The sequence below is a fragment of the Cervus elaphus genome, chromosome 28, assembly GCF_910594005.1.
Source record: "Cervus elaphus chromosome 28, mCerEla1.1, whole genome shotgun sequence".
NCBI lineage: Eukaryota > Metazoa > Chordata > Mammalia > Artiodactyla > Cervidae > Cervus > Cervus elaphus.
Window position 1 is genome coordinate 35635256 of NC_057842.1, and position 14140 is coordinate 35649395.

General features: G+C 41.9%; 1 long non-coding RNA gene across 1 annotated transcript; it reads left to right on the top strand.

Annotated features, from left to right (window-relative positions):
* Nucleotides 1–474: 474 nt before the first annotated feature.
* On the top strand, nt 475–13869 carry LOC122685280. Its single transcript, XR_006338324.1, has 3 exons — nt 475–570; nt 11163–11422; nt 13772–13869. It is a non-coding gene; the product is annotated as an uncharacterized LOC122685280 (long non-coding RNA).
* Nucleotides 13870–14140: the final 271 nt, after the last annotated feature.

Below are 14140 nucleotides of genomic sequence, written 5' to 3' on the forward strand. Positions count from 1 at the left end.
CCCCGAGGACTCCCGGCGGTGAGACCCGCCCCGAGCCGCACTGTGCCTGGGGCGTCCCGGGAGTGCCGGAGCCAGGGGTGGGCGCGCCGCCTGCTCTCCTCCAGGGCGTTGCTAAGCCCACGGGGTGAGCATGCCATTGACAGTAGCAATGGGGGACTCGAAATATTGTCACGGTAGGATGATGGTGGTGAAAACATCCAGTTCAAGTTCCCTCATTCATTCATTCATTGAAAAGTTACTAGGTTTCAGAAGTGTGCCTTCCAGGCACGGCGGTAAAACTTTGTGACCCTTGGCAGACATTAAAAATAATCAGGCAAGTATGCAATGAAAATTGCAATCGTAGACGAAGAGCTCCAGTGTACACCCAGGAAGGTCTAATTAGACGGCAGGAGTCGAGACTGCAGATAGGAATTACACACGAAAGGCTTCACTTAAAAAGAGGCATCTAAGCTGAGGCTCAGAGAGCGAATGGGGCTCGGGAAAGCTGAAGGCGGGGGACAGGAGAACTTGCCTGCTGCGCAGAAGAGCTGAGGGAGAAAAGGGCCTGCGTGGGGGGAGCAAGGCGGACAGGTGAGTTCATGGCCGGGAGTGGGAAGCCAGAGTACTGAGCAGGGGCCCAACGCGGAGGGCCTGGAAGGGTGTTTAAACTTCATCCTCGGAGCGAGGAGTAGCCGCAGAGGGTTCAGACGAGAGGAAATGTCATATCCCGATTATCTGGCGGGTGAAGGAGGGTTTGGGGGAGGACAGTTTGGAAGAGGGGAGAATTACAAGGCTATTAGCGAATAGCTGGGTGGGAAAGAGGTAGTGGACGTGAACGAGGACGGATTGAATACACATTTTAAAGACCGACGTCTCCAGATCGCTAGACCTCGGCTCTCTACCATAGCCTTCTCGCTACTGCTCCGCGCGCTGCGGTTTTCCTGGGTAACAATTAACACCTGCGGAAGCCGAGAGGCGGAAGTATTGGGACGAGGGGCGGGGGGGTGGGGGGGGGGGTACCAGTAGCCTCTCTAAGGTCCAGTAATCAGTCCGTCACGAGCTTTTTGGATACCCCCCGATAAGAGTCTGTTCACACATGCCTTCCTTTTTCCCTCTATTTTTTGACTAAATAAAGTTAGTCGAAACTTCCAATGAGATTATCTTTGGGGCTTTGCTTTCTGGAAGGCAGCAGAACTTAGAGGAAAGAATTTAGGCTTAGAAATGAGGTTGATACAAGTCTGGATCTCAGATCAGCCACTGGCTGGGACTGATTCTCTCTGGATTTCTCTTCACTGGGGAGTATGATACCTAACTTTCCTGGTTGTCACAAAGACAAGATAAAATATGTATAAGAAGTTTTAGCATACTTCCCTGGTGGTCCAGTGGTTAAGAATCCACCTGCCAATGCAGGGGATTTGAGTTGGATCCCTGGTCCGGGAAGATTCCACATGCCATGGGGCAACTAAGCCCAGGGGTCACAACTACAGAAGCCCTAGTGATGTACTATGCTTAGTCGCTCAGTCGTGTCCAACTCTTTGCGACCCCGTCGACTGTGGCCCGCCAGTCTCCTCTGTCCACTGGGATTCTCCAGGCAAGAATACTGGAGTGGGTTGCCATGCTCTCCTCCAGGGGATCTTCCCAACCCAGTGATCAAACCCAGGTCTTCCGCATTGCAGGCGGATTCTTTACCATCTGAGCCCACCAGGAAAGCTCAAGAATACCTAAGTGGGTAGCCTACCCCTTCTCCAGGAGATCTTGCGGGACCCAGGAATCGAACTGGGATCTCCTGCATGTCAGGCGGGTTCTCTACCAGCTGAGCTACCAGGGAAGCCCCACAGAAGGCCTTGGGCAGCCACAAATAAAGAAATAAAAAGGGAGATTTTTTTTTTTTTAATTCTAGCATGTGAGTAATCAGTAAATAATAGGTTTAGTATATTTGTATTGAAAGCAAATTCACACCCATGAAAATATTATATATTCTTGCACACAAAACACAAAAAGATACTTTGATACATTGAATCATTTCCTAACTCCATTTTTCCTGGTTTTTTTTTCTTTCATTCTTTCTAGGAAGGTGGGTATGGGCAGCTTCTGGCTTCTACCAGGTGTGGCTCTGAGCGTAATGAATGAAGATAAACAATGGGAGCATTGTTCACCTGGAGGAATTCCTAGGGTGGGGCAGGTGGGCTCCCTTGGGGATCATTTCTAAGACAGTACCTTGATGGGAATCCAGTAGTTTATTTTACACCAGAATCCTGAGCCAGATCAGGAATTTTGGGATCAGGTAATGAGAAAACTAACAGGCCAGGTGGATCCTAGTACTTTCAGATGCCATTCTTTCCTTAAAAAAGACAGTCTCTAGTAAAAAAAAAAAAAAGCATAGTGAAAGAAAAACATGAAAATGCAACAGATTATCAATTATACTTTTGTATATAGTACAATAAATAAGCCTCATTGAATTGATATACTTTAGCCACACAGACTTTTATGTTAGGCCTGTGTGCATGTTTTATTCTTGAGTTTGTACCATTTTGATTTTTCTTTTATAATGCATCTCTGAAGTTCATGTAAAGTTCCAAGATGCTATTAAAGATTATAGTTGTTAGAATCCATCTACAACATCTCACAAACTAAGATCTAAAAATTACTTACCATGTGAAACATTTTTCAGAAGGGTCTCTCACAGGCTATCTAACCCCTACTCCTACTTACTATCTAATCTTTCTGTATTTTGCATATCTAACTATAATTTATGCTTATATTTGCTAGCCCTTCTGTGAAAATTGAGAACAGCTGGTCAGGGCTCCTTTGTTTTATGTATAAAAAATGTATTCTCTATTGTTTAGATAAGACAGAATTTAAACAGAACTGCAAGCCTAGTTTTATTTTAAAGTAGTTACAGTTCTTCAGATTGTCAATTTGATGACCTAATCAATATTGTCCTTAATATTTAGTAACCCTGTTTGTGACTGTCTGGAGTAGACCAAATGAGGTATCAGTTTGAAACCTTTACAGGCTACGGCTTCCTTAACACTCTTCCTTTTCTGATTCAACTCAATAAATATATTTTGAATATTTTCTATATGTGAAACAATGTGACAGAGATTCAATTAAAACAAATACAGGTACCTCTCTCCTTCATTCATGATCTATTGATAGAAATTTGAGACAAGTAATTATATAGGTTGATAAATACAATGAATGGAAGAGATCAGAGAGGAGAGAAAGGTTCATAACTTGGGAGGACATGGGAGAGGTAAAGATGGGAAATAGAAATAATGTTTGTCAGATGAGAAGAACTTGTGAGAAAGCAGAGAACTAGACTTGACGGGTGCTTACAGGAATGGAGTCTAATTCTTGGGAGCTGGAACAGTGAGCCTGAGACAGGAGTGGGTGCCTGAAGGCGAGGAAGGAGACAGCAGCAGGATCTGAGGCTCTGAGGGTTATGGGAAGCAGAAAAACTGGTAGAACTCGTTAGATTTGCATTTTTGAAAGACCACACCGGCTGCAGCATGGGGAATGGATTGGAAAAAGAGGCAGGGAGACCATTTAGGAGTTTATACCAATACTCTAGACTAGAGACGATGACACCTCACCTTTTATACTCTAAGTGCCCCGAACCAGCAGCATCTGCAACACGTAGGAGCTTTCCAGAAACACAGACTCCTGTCTCCACCCCACCAGGACCTCTGAACCAGATTCTGCATTATAATTATATTTCCAAGTCAGGATAGAGCCATGGGCAAATCTGAGCAATAAAGGGTGACAATACAAGATGTATATTGAGTCTTAGAATGTAAACAGTGCAAAAAAAGAAAGATTAAATTTTGAATGCAATGGCCAAAATAATTTGTATTATCCACACTATTTCCTCATCTCTAACTCCCTATTGACTTTTCAAAAACTGGTTGCTGTTGTTCACTAGTCACTCCGTCATCTAAGCTCCAGCAGTAATTCTTAAATGCTGTAGCTCACCGTGGCCAGGTCTCACCTTCTGGGCCTCTCTTTTGCGGGCCCAGAAACTTCTTTTCTGTCAATGTGCTTGCCGTGGGTATACTGCTCCATGATTAAGTTAGTCACAGAAGCATAGAAACCAGCACCAATGCCAGTATATTAAATATCAGTGAGAACTATAAGATGGTGAGGTACAGTCTCTTTAGCCTGAAAACAACTTTGGGAGCTAGACTCCATCAGAGGTTGTTAGGTAAACATAAAGAAAAGCAAAGTTGACTGCTTGAGGGATTCTAATGTTAGAAGCAACAAAATAAGGATGTTTGTCCTTCTCACCTCTCAATCCTATTAAAGTACAATCTTGTTCTGACTCTTTTTAAAACTGTAAGGAAGACTTTGTTCAGGACTATTGCAATAGGGGTCAAGACTATGGCAATAGTGGAGAGAGATCAAGGTTCACCTCTGAATATGGCAAAGACAGCCGGGGATTTCCAGGCAAGGAGCAGAATGACAAGGAGTCCATGGGACAATACTAGGAAGAGACAATGCGAGGGGGATTCTTGTTGAACCCACTTAACAGGATTCCTGCTGAAGGCAGGTCAAGGATTTATACCTCAAAGGTGGAGAATGAGGAACTCAATCAGATATCAGGGGTAATCAGACATTAAGGATGGGGGATCCTCCCTAAACTGACTTAGCAGAAATCTTGCTAAAACTGGACTAAGCAGGCCAGAGAGGACTCAAGGATGAGGCTTAATCAGAAAGAGGCTTGGAGGAGTTTGGTGTTAGTTTGATCAAGAAGAGAGTCTTTGTCATCCCCATCTGTGCAGTTCTGCCACCAGCTCTGAGTGAGGAAGTGAGTAAAAGTCACTCCGTTGTGTCCGACTCTTTGCAACCCCATGGACTATACAGTCCACAGAATTCTCCAGGCCAGAATACTGAAGTGGGTAGCCTTTTCCTCCTCCAGGGGATCTTCCCAACTCAGGGATTGAACCCAGGTCTCCCACATTGCAGGCGGATTCTTTATCAGCTGAACCACAAGGGAAGCCACCAATGCCACACAGCTAGAATAAACTGACCAAATCCTCTCCCAGCACAGAGCTTAACAGAGCACTGTCTAGCTTGCCTCCTAAGCTGGCCTTTCTCTAATTTCCATTTCTTCTTTGGATGTTAATGAGAGAGTCAGGCTTTCTCCTGCCGAGACTTTTTCCCATGTTCCCTCATCCTGTTTCCAATTCATTTTCTGTTGATTTACAGTGTTAACTTTCAAGGAATATCCCTGCTTTCAAGTTCTAGCTGCCTGCAATACATTTGTGTAGTTTAAAAAAATAGTTTTGGAAGAACATTTGTATACTTGATCTGAATGGGTTCTTAGTTTACCTAATTGGGGGACACTCAGAGAGCCCCTGAGGCTGGACAAGTTGTGAAGCCAAGAAAGTGATTTATTGAAACTATTGTTTCCCAAATGGATTTGAAATTTTATTTCTGTTTCCTGTGGTGTGTTGGGTGAGATTTAGGGTAACTTCATAGTTTCTATTTTGTTCTTTTTCCAAACACCTTCAGAAGAGGCACAGGTGGGCAGCGTCCCCCTCCAGGCTTAAAAGAGACCATGACTAGCAGTGGCCTGTTTCCACTCTCTTGTGGGAGACTGAGATGGAGGGGAAGATCAGTGTGGATTTTGGAGGAGAGTTCTAGCTTCTGCTGTCATCACAGTTGCCACCTGCAGTCCAAAGACCTGAGTTGTTTGGCTGAGAGGCAGGGAGGGGAATTTTGAGGCTGGCTCATTTCTGCAAACAGGCTGAGCCAGGGTCCTTTTACTTCTCCTGGAACTACATGTCTTTAACAGATGTTATACAGACACCCCACTCATAACAGCCACAAACCCTCAACTTAAGTGTTGAAATTTGTCCTGGGCACTGATTGTCAGGCTTAGTTTATGGGGCTAAGATCATTAGGGCTCCACCCTCATGACCGGAGAAAGGCAATGGCACCCCACTCCAGTACTCTTGCCTGGAAAACCCCATGGACAGAGGAGCCTTGTAGGCTGCAGTCCATGGGGTCACAAGGAGTCGGACACAATTGAGCGACTTCACTTTGACTTTTCATTTTCATGTATCGGAGAAGGAAATGGCAACCCACTCCAGTATTCTTACCTGGAGAATCCCAGGGATGGGGGAGCCTGGTGGGCTGCCGTCTATGGGGTTGCACAGAGTCTGACATGACTGAAGTGACTTACCAGCAGCAGCAGCACCCTCATGACCTGATTACCTCCTAAAGGCTCCACCTTTGAATACAATCGCACTGGGGATTAGAGCTTCAACAAATGAATTCTGGGGAAGACACAGCAATTCAGTCTATAGCAGAGGAGCTACTAAAAACAAAGATATTAAATTCAACTTCCTGGGCCAATGTTTTCTGGGCCTACTTGAAGGTGAATCCAATTGGCTTTATTCCTAAGGCATCTCTTGAGGACTAGGACACACTCAACAGTGGGACTTGATATTATGTACTATTTATCAAATTTAGGGACTGGTGACCGATCACATCTTGACACCCATATTCTTAAGTTTTCTCCTCTGTTGAATGTATTTGAGATTCAATGCACCAGCTTGCAGTCACCAAATTTTCCATGGGAAGTGAGATTGGTCTTACTTTTCATTGGAAGGAAGCAAATACACCTGATTTCCAGCTGCAGATATGACAGGGAAGTATCAAAGACAAAAGAGAGCAATGTTAGGTTCACTGAGACCAAGTAAAAAGTCAAGACTACCAGCCAGAAGTACTATCAGGATGAGGGTCTCAGAGCCAAGTCAACAAACCAACCTGATTTGAGGACAAGGTCTGCTTATGAAGGATAGCAAGTTCTCATCATGCTGATCATGCCCAGCTGACTAAGGTGTGAAAAACGGCTTGGATGCTCAAAGAATAGAAGTACAACAGTGGAAGTGACCAGCTGAGGAATTGCAGATTTTGTTAAGGTTTCAGCTGCTTGCTTCTGCACAGTGTACTGGGTCAGTGGCTCACTTCTATTGGTGTACAAGCTTGATCAGATTATTACCCTGGAGAAAACTGTCTCTTTTCCACCTGCCTGGCTTTGATGACAGTAAGGCTTATTTCTTCCTATTCTTCTGCATGTTCAGATATTATAGAAGTTCTATAAGCCTCTTAGTTTACTCTGAAGAAAATCTGCTCTAGAATGTACTGTGTGGTGTGTTATCAAAATGTGTCATTTAAAAAGAAGCAGCTTCGATCCCTGGTCTGGGAAGATTCCACATGCCTCGGGACAGCTGGGCCAGGGAGCTGCACTACTGAAGCCCAGGCACCCTGGAGCCCATGCTCCGAAACAATGGAGATCACTGCAATGAGAGACCCCTGTTCACCGCAGCTAGAGAGTAGCTCCCACTCTCCACAACTGGAGAAAGCCCGTGCACAGCAATGAAGACCCAGAGCAGCCATAAAATAAATAAATAAATCTTTAAAAACAAAAAAAGGATTCAAGAAGGTGAATGAATCTCAAACACTATAAATCCAAAGAAATCCACAGAATGGCAAGTCATAATTAAACTTCTAAAAACTAAAGACAAATACAAAAAATTTAGAAAATAGAAAGAGAAAATAACACCTTACTATGGTGGGGGACAATATCAGAATGACAGCAGATTTCTCATCAGAAATCATGGAGACTGGAAGGAAGTTGAACACTATTTTCAAGTACTGAAAGAAGTCAACCAGAATCTTGCATCCAGAGAAAATGTCTTTTAAGAATGAAAACGAAATGAACACATTCTCAAAGGAAGGAAAAATAAGAACTTATCTCCAGTAAATCTTAAAGAATGGCTGAAGAAATTCCTTAAATAGAAAGGGAACTTTAATGGAAGAAACCCTGGCATATAAGAAGGGAAGGAAGAAGACAGAAACCAAAAATACAGGTAAATACAAACTAAACCCATCTCAAGAAGAAGCCAGGAAATAATAAAGGTGAAAACAGAAATAAATGATAGCAATTTTTTTTTAATTACAGAAAATCAATAAAATAGAGAGTTGGATCTTTGGGGAAAAAAAACAAAATTTGACAAATCTCTAGCAAAACTGATAAAACAGAAAGAATATACAAATTACCAATATTAGGAATGAAAATGGAGATAGCAGCACAGATTCTGCAGACATCAAAAGCATCACAAGGGAACATTTACAGTACAAACAACTCTACACACATATATTTGATAACTTAGATGAAATAAACCTCTTTTTTTTTTTTGAAAGATGTGGACTACTGTAATTCACTCCATATGAAATACTTTGTAGATCCCTGTAACTATTAAGGAAATTCATTTCATAAGTAAAAATCCTCCAAAAAACAAATCTGCAGGCCCAGATGCTTTCACTGGAGAAATCTACCAAACATTAAAAGAAACCAATATCAATTATATACAAACTTCCCAGAAAACAGAAAAGGAGGGAATAATTTCAATTCATCTTATAAAGCTAACTTTACCCTGACTCCAAAATGCACAGCAAACAAAGAAAAAACATCCCAGAAACATGCAGACCAATATTCCTCAACAGTACATATTCTAAATCCCTAACAATGTAGAATTAGCAATGTATAAAAAGAATTATATTCCATAACCAAGTGGGGCTTATTCCAGATTTACAAGGCTGGTTTAATATTTGAAAATAAATCACTGTCATCACCATATTAGAAGGCTAAAAAAGAAAATGTACATGCTCATATCAATTGAAGCTGGGAAAATATTTGGTAATTCGGTATTCACTCACTCACCAAAAAATTCAGAAAAATAGAAATAGAAAGGAAATCCCTCAACTTCATAAAGAAAATCTATCAGAACGCCTACAGCTAACATCATATTTAATGTGAAAGTCTTATGCCTTCCCACTAAGATTGGGAACAAGGTAAGGATGTCTGCTCTCACCATTAGACGCTCTAGTCAGTTCAGTAAGACCCCCCCAAAAAAACAAAAGAAAGGGCATAAGATCACAAAAAAAGAAAATAAAACTATTCCTTTTTAAAATTAATTAATTTATTTTAATTGCAGCCTAATTATTTTACGATATTGTAGTGGTTTGCTGAAAACATGATTGTCCACATAGGGAAGACCCAGGAATCTACCAAAACTTCCTAGAACACAAAGGTGAGTTTAGCAAGGAATCACTTGATTTGTAAGTTTTTGGGCAGGTCCAGACAGTTCCCTTTCTCTCTTCCCACTTATTAATTTATTGGCGGGAGCAATTCGGTTTGTATTCACTGTAGGATTTGGGGGATATTTTCATTCAACTCATATTTTGTACTTATCAAGTCTGTCTGCCTACACTACCCCAATACTAAAACAAAACAGCTTTTTTATTGAAAGCAGAAAGCTACTATTTTTATATAGCTAAAACAGGTCATATAAATCTTTTCACCTTGATTGTGTAGGGAATAGCACATATAGGTAGCCTAGACTAAACTGTCATAAGAAGAAATATGAACTCATTTAGGTTTCAGAAAGAACTAAAGAATAGCCATAAAGCAAAAATAATTTAGGAGTTTGAAGAAAAAATAAGGATGTCTGTTTTGCAAAGGACATACTGAACAAAATCTGGTAGATGGACATTCTGGACATACTGGTAGATGAAAGACTGGGGGAAGATATTTGTGACTCCTACACAGACAAGGAACCAACATTTGGAATACAGTCATATATATGTATATATAAATCACCCTGAAAAATCTAGGACTTGTTTCAGAAAACAGGCAAATTGTATAACATATCATTTACAGAAACTTAAATGACTAACATGTGTATCAACAGCTGTCCAAACTTAATAATGAATTTTTTAAAAGTTTTTATTGCAAGATATTGGTTTTACAATGTTGTACTGGTTTCTGCCATACATCAACATGAACCAGTGATAGGTATACACATGTTCCCTCCCTCTGAAGCCTCCCTCCCACCTCCCACCCTGTTCCACCCCTCTAGGTCGTCACAGAGCCCCAGGTGGAGTTCCTCGAGTCATACAGAAAATTCCCACTGGCTATCTATTTTGCATATATTAGTGTATATGTTTCCATGCTACTCTCTCCATTAGTCTTACCCTCTCCTATCTATCCCCATCTCCTTGTGTCCATAAGTCTGTTATCTACGTCTGCCTCAATAATGAATTTTAAATGCTGTGGAACACCATCTTATACTCTGTGAGAATGGCAAAAATAGAAAGTTATATAAAATTTGGTGGGGACGTTGGATAATAGGGACCCTCCTGCACTGCTGGAAGGAGTGTAGATGGGTGCAACCATTCTGGACAGTAATTTGGCAGTACTCAATCAGATTAGGTATCCACAGCTCTGTGACCCAGCTGGGAACGTAATGGGACACGCATGAGGATGTGGAGGAATCAGGACGTCCATCACTTGAGGGACTGAGCAAAGTGAAGTGTGGTGTTTGTACACCTTGGAGCACCGTGCAACATTTAGGATAAATAAACTTGATATGCATATAACAACATAGACAGATATTAAAAACAGAAAAGACCCAGAATAGGACTTTGTGTGTGCAAATTTATATAAAGTTTTAAAACACACACTCAAACAACAATGCTTTTTATCAAGTTGCATGTAAACTCAAGAAAACATATAAACTACATTAGTTTTGTTGCCTGTAGTGGAGAAGAAAACAGGGGTGGTGTATAAATAATCAAGCATAAAGGAGCTTTGTATAGACTCTTGACATTGATGACGCTGTGACTTGCAATGAGTATCTTAGCTCAATCCTCTGAATCTAAGGCAATTAATGAAGAAAAGATGGAGTAACGGAAGGCTGGTTGTATAGAAGGGTGAAAGCTGAGATGATTTCATGTAACGTCATCTAAGTGGAGTTGATAAATCAGAAAGAATAGGCATGCACAACTCAGCTGTTTCCTGTTTTCTTGGGAGGGAGGCCTCCATCGTGTAAGCCTGCTTCCGTCCAGGGCTGTCTAGGATTGGGTGGGAACATTTTCCTAATTTTGTAGTTTAGTCAGCAGGCCTAGTTGGATCTCACATTTGCAACCAAGGACTATTGGTAATGGCTTCTGTTTTTACTTTATTACTTAAATTGTTTAAAATGGGACAGGGGAGAGGGCTACTATTTATTGGGAGCTGACCCAGAGACTGTGACTGTCACAGGCACTCCCTAACCTGAACTGCGTTGCTTTTATTATTTGGCAACTAATTTTTTCTACCATTTTACCAGCCTGGATCAAGATACAGCCTGGACTTGGCAAAAAGCTGTGGAGTACAGAGTTGAGTCGTAAAGGTCATGATCTCACCACCAGAGTGGAATGAAGCCATTAACAGAGCTTGACATTGATTCCAGGGGTGACGCGCTAAAAGACGGACCTCAGTTCTTGTCTTCTTTGAAGAAAGAATTTGGCCGAGACTGTGAAAAAGACGAAAGCATTTATTAGAAGCAAAGTATGTCTGAAGAAACAAAGTGCGTGGAAGAGCAGGCAGGTGAGCCCAGAGTGAGTTACCCACCATAAGGGCGGCTTAGGTTGCTTATATAGGGGCATCTTCTGGGTTGTCTCTGGCCAGTCACCTCTATAATTGGTCCTGGTGTGGGCATGGAGGGGCTTCCCAGGTGGGATAAAGAGCCCGTTTGCCAATGCAGGAGACGTGAGACGTGGGTTTGATCCCTGGGTCTCGAAGATCCGCTGGAGAAGGGCATGGCAACCCACTCCAGCCTGGAGAATCTCCATGGACAGAGGAGCCTGGCGGGCTACAGTCCATGGGGCTGCACAGGTGAGACTTAGCAGGCAGGCAGGTGGGCGTGGATCTCTCAGTCCAGATGGACTCCGGCTTCTCCCTCCTTTTGTCCTTCCCCTGGACTGAGGGCCTTCTCTGTGCGTGTGTTAGGGAATCCGCAGGAATGCACCCAGTCAGGGCCCATTGCTGCTAAGCCATCGCAAAGTGTTGGCAGGAGACCAGGGCAGCCGCTCAGACTGGGGCCTGGATGTCTCCTACTTCAATGTCAGAGCTTGTTGACTCAAGTTTGTGAGTAAAGTTACATGAGCTTGCTTATCAGTCTTTTTGCTGGCTACTTTCAGTTATTACTGTGTTCTTAGGGTGTGGTATACCAGGAGGGAACGTGAGACGGGGGCTGTGACATTCTGGAAAAAACAGGCAGCGAAGGAGGTAACAAGGGAGCCAGACAGCGTGTAAAACCCTTAGTCATCGCGGCGTGCCTCCCGCAGCAGAGTCCCTGATGTCCCTGAACCGTGGCACAAAGGTGAAGTGTTCCTCCATATATTCTGTTCAGTTAGGCAAGAAAATGTCTGTTACAGCTTTAATAGATTGCCATTAAAACTAAGAGGCTATTTAATACAGCTAACTTCAGCTATCTTAAAAATTGCTCATGTACCACACCTAATTTCCCAATCTTGTTTGATAAAGACTTATGACTTGATTGTACTATTTAAAAATAATTACTGTATTTACAGAGTCTACTCTTGGTACTTTTCTAAAAATGTATATCTTATTCTTCTCCACAGTTGTCGAAGTAATAAATCCAAGTTCATTATTAAGAGTTCCAAGTCCTTTCCTAAAGCCAGTGAAACGTGTAAGAGTTTTAAACAAAAGAGGTATCTGTAGTCTGTCATTATTTATTTCAAGTTCTCTATTGCTTTAGGGAATGTTGTGATTTTGCAACATATATATTTTGTGTTATGTAATTGTACACTTTGATCAGAAACACACAGTTAAATAGTAACCTGTAATACATTTATATTACATATGTAGCTAGGTTTGCAAATTCTCTTTCCAACTTAGAATGGTAATAACTTTTAATTTCTTCAGTCCAAGTCTGAGGAAACTGTGACTGTGTTTGAAAACCTGGGCCAGCAGTAATGTTTCTAGCAGGACTGTGTGCCTGTGCTTGGTCACTTAGTCATGTCCAATTCTTTGCAGTGAACTGTAGCCCAACTGGCTTCTCTGTCCATGGAATTTTCCAGGCAGGAATACCGGAGTGGGTTGCCATATGCTACTCCAGGGGATCTCCCTGACCAGGAATCGAACTCATGTCTCCTGCATCAGCAGGCAGATTCTTTACCACTGTGCCACCTGGGAAGCCCCTCTCATAGGACTAGAAACACACATTTTGCAGTGTCTGAACTCTGATCTCTGCAGCCCTCGTATTCACTCAGTTGTTTAAATGTGTGCCCTGAATTAGAAGGAATCACTATGAATGAGAAAACATCTTTATAATAGACAGTAGAAATTTGCTGGGAATTATCTATTGATCATGCAAACTCCAGAAGCTGAACATAAAGTTTTGAATTATTTTTCTGCTTAAAATACAGTATGTGATTATTGTAAAAAGGTAAAACATTCCAGAAGTGTAGGACAGAATTAGGATTTTTTGTCTTCTTCATTCCTTTTCCTCACCCACACCAGAAAAACACTGTTAGATTTTTGTGTGAATTCCTCAAGAATTTGCAAAATTGAGTTTTGATTTTGCCTCAAGAACATCACTATTTACATGTTATTAATATTTTGTATATTGCCCATCACATAGACAAAATTTTTAAAAGCAGGTGAAATTTGGTTCACTATCTGTAAAGTTATCATAGGGACTTTAAGGAATCACTTCCCAGTGTTAGACGTGACTCATTTTAGATTCCATTCTTTGGAACAAGAAGAGCTGGTTAGGCCTGTTTCTCTTGGTTCCCACAATCTTTTCATGACCCAATCCAACTTTACCTCAAATTGTTACACACCCAGTAAAACTTGCTTTCACATTATTGATATATCTTTACTTTTAATAGTTCTTGGATAAATTGCTTTTTTTGCTTCTTTTCTTTGTAGGGAAGAAGTCAGCTGGTGTAAGTACTAGCAGCTTAAACTTTGATGAAAGCCTCTGTCAAACAAGAAAAGCTTTTGGGGCAATTAATACCACGTTCTTTGTATCCTGTGCTGTGCTGTGCTTATTCGCTCAGTCGTGTCTGACTCTTTGCAATCCTATGGACTCTAGCCTGCCAGGCTCCTCTGTCCATGGGATTCTCCAGGCAAGAATACTGGAGTGGGTTGCCATGCCCTCCTCCAGGGTGGTCTTCCCAACCCAAGGACTGGACCCAGGTCTCCCGCATTGCAGGTGGATTCTTTACTGTCTGAGTCGCCAGGGAAGCCCTCTTTGTATCCTAGATGGATAAAAAAGCTTAGCAATTTGTCATTTTA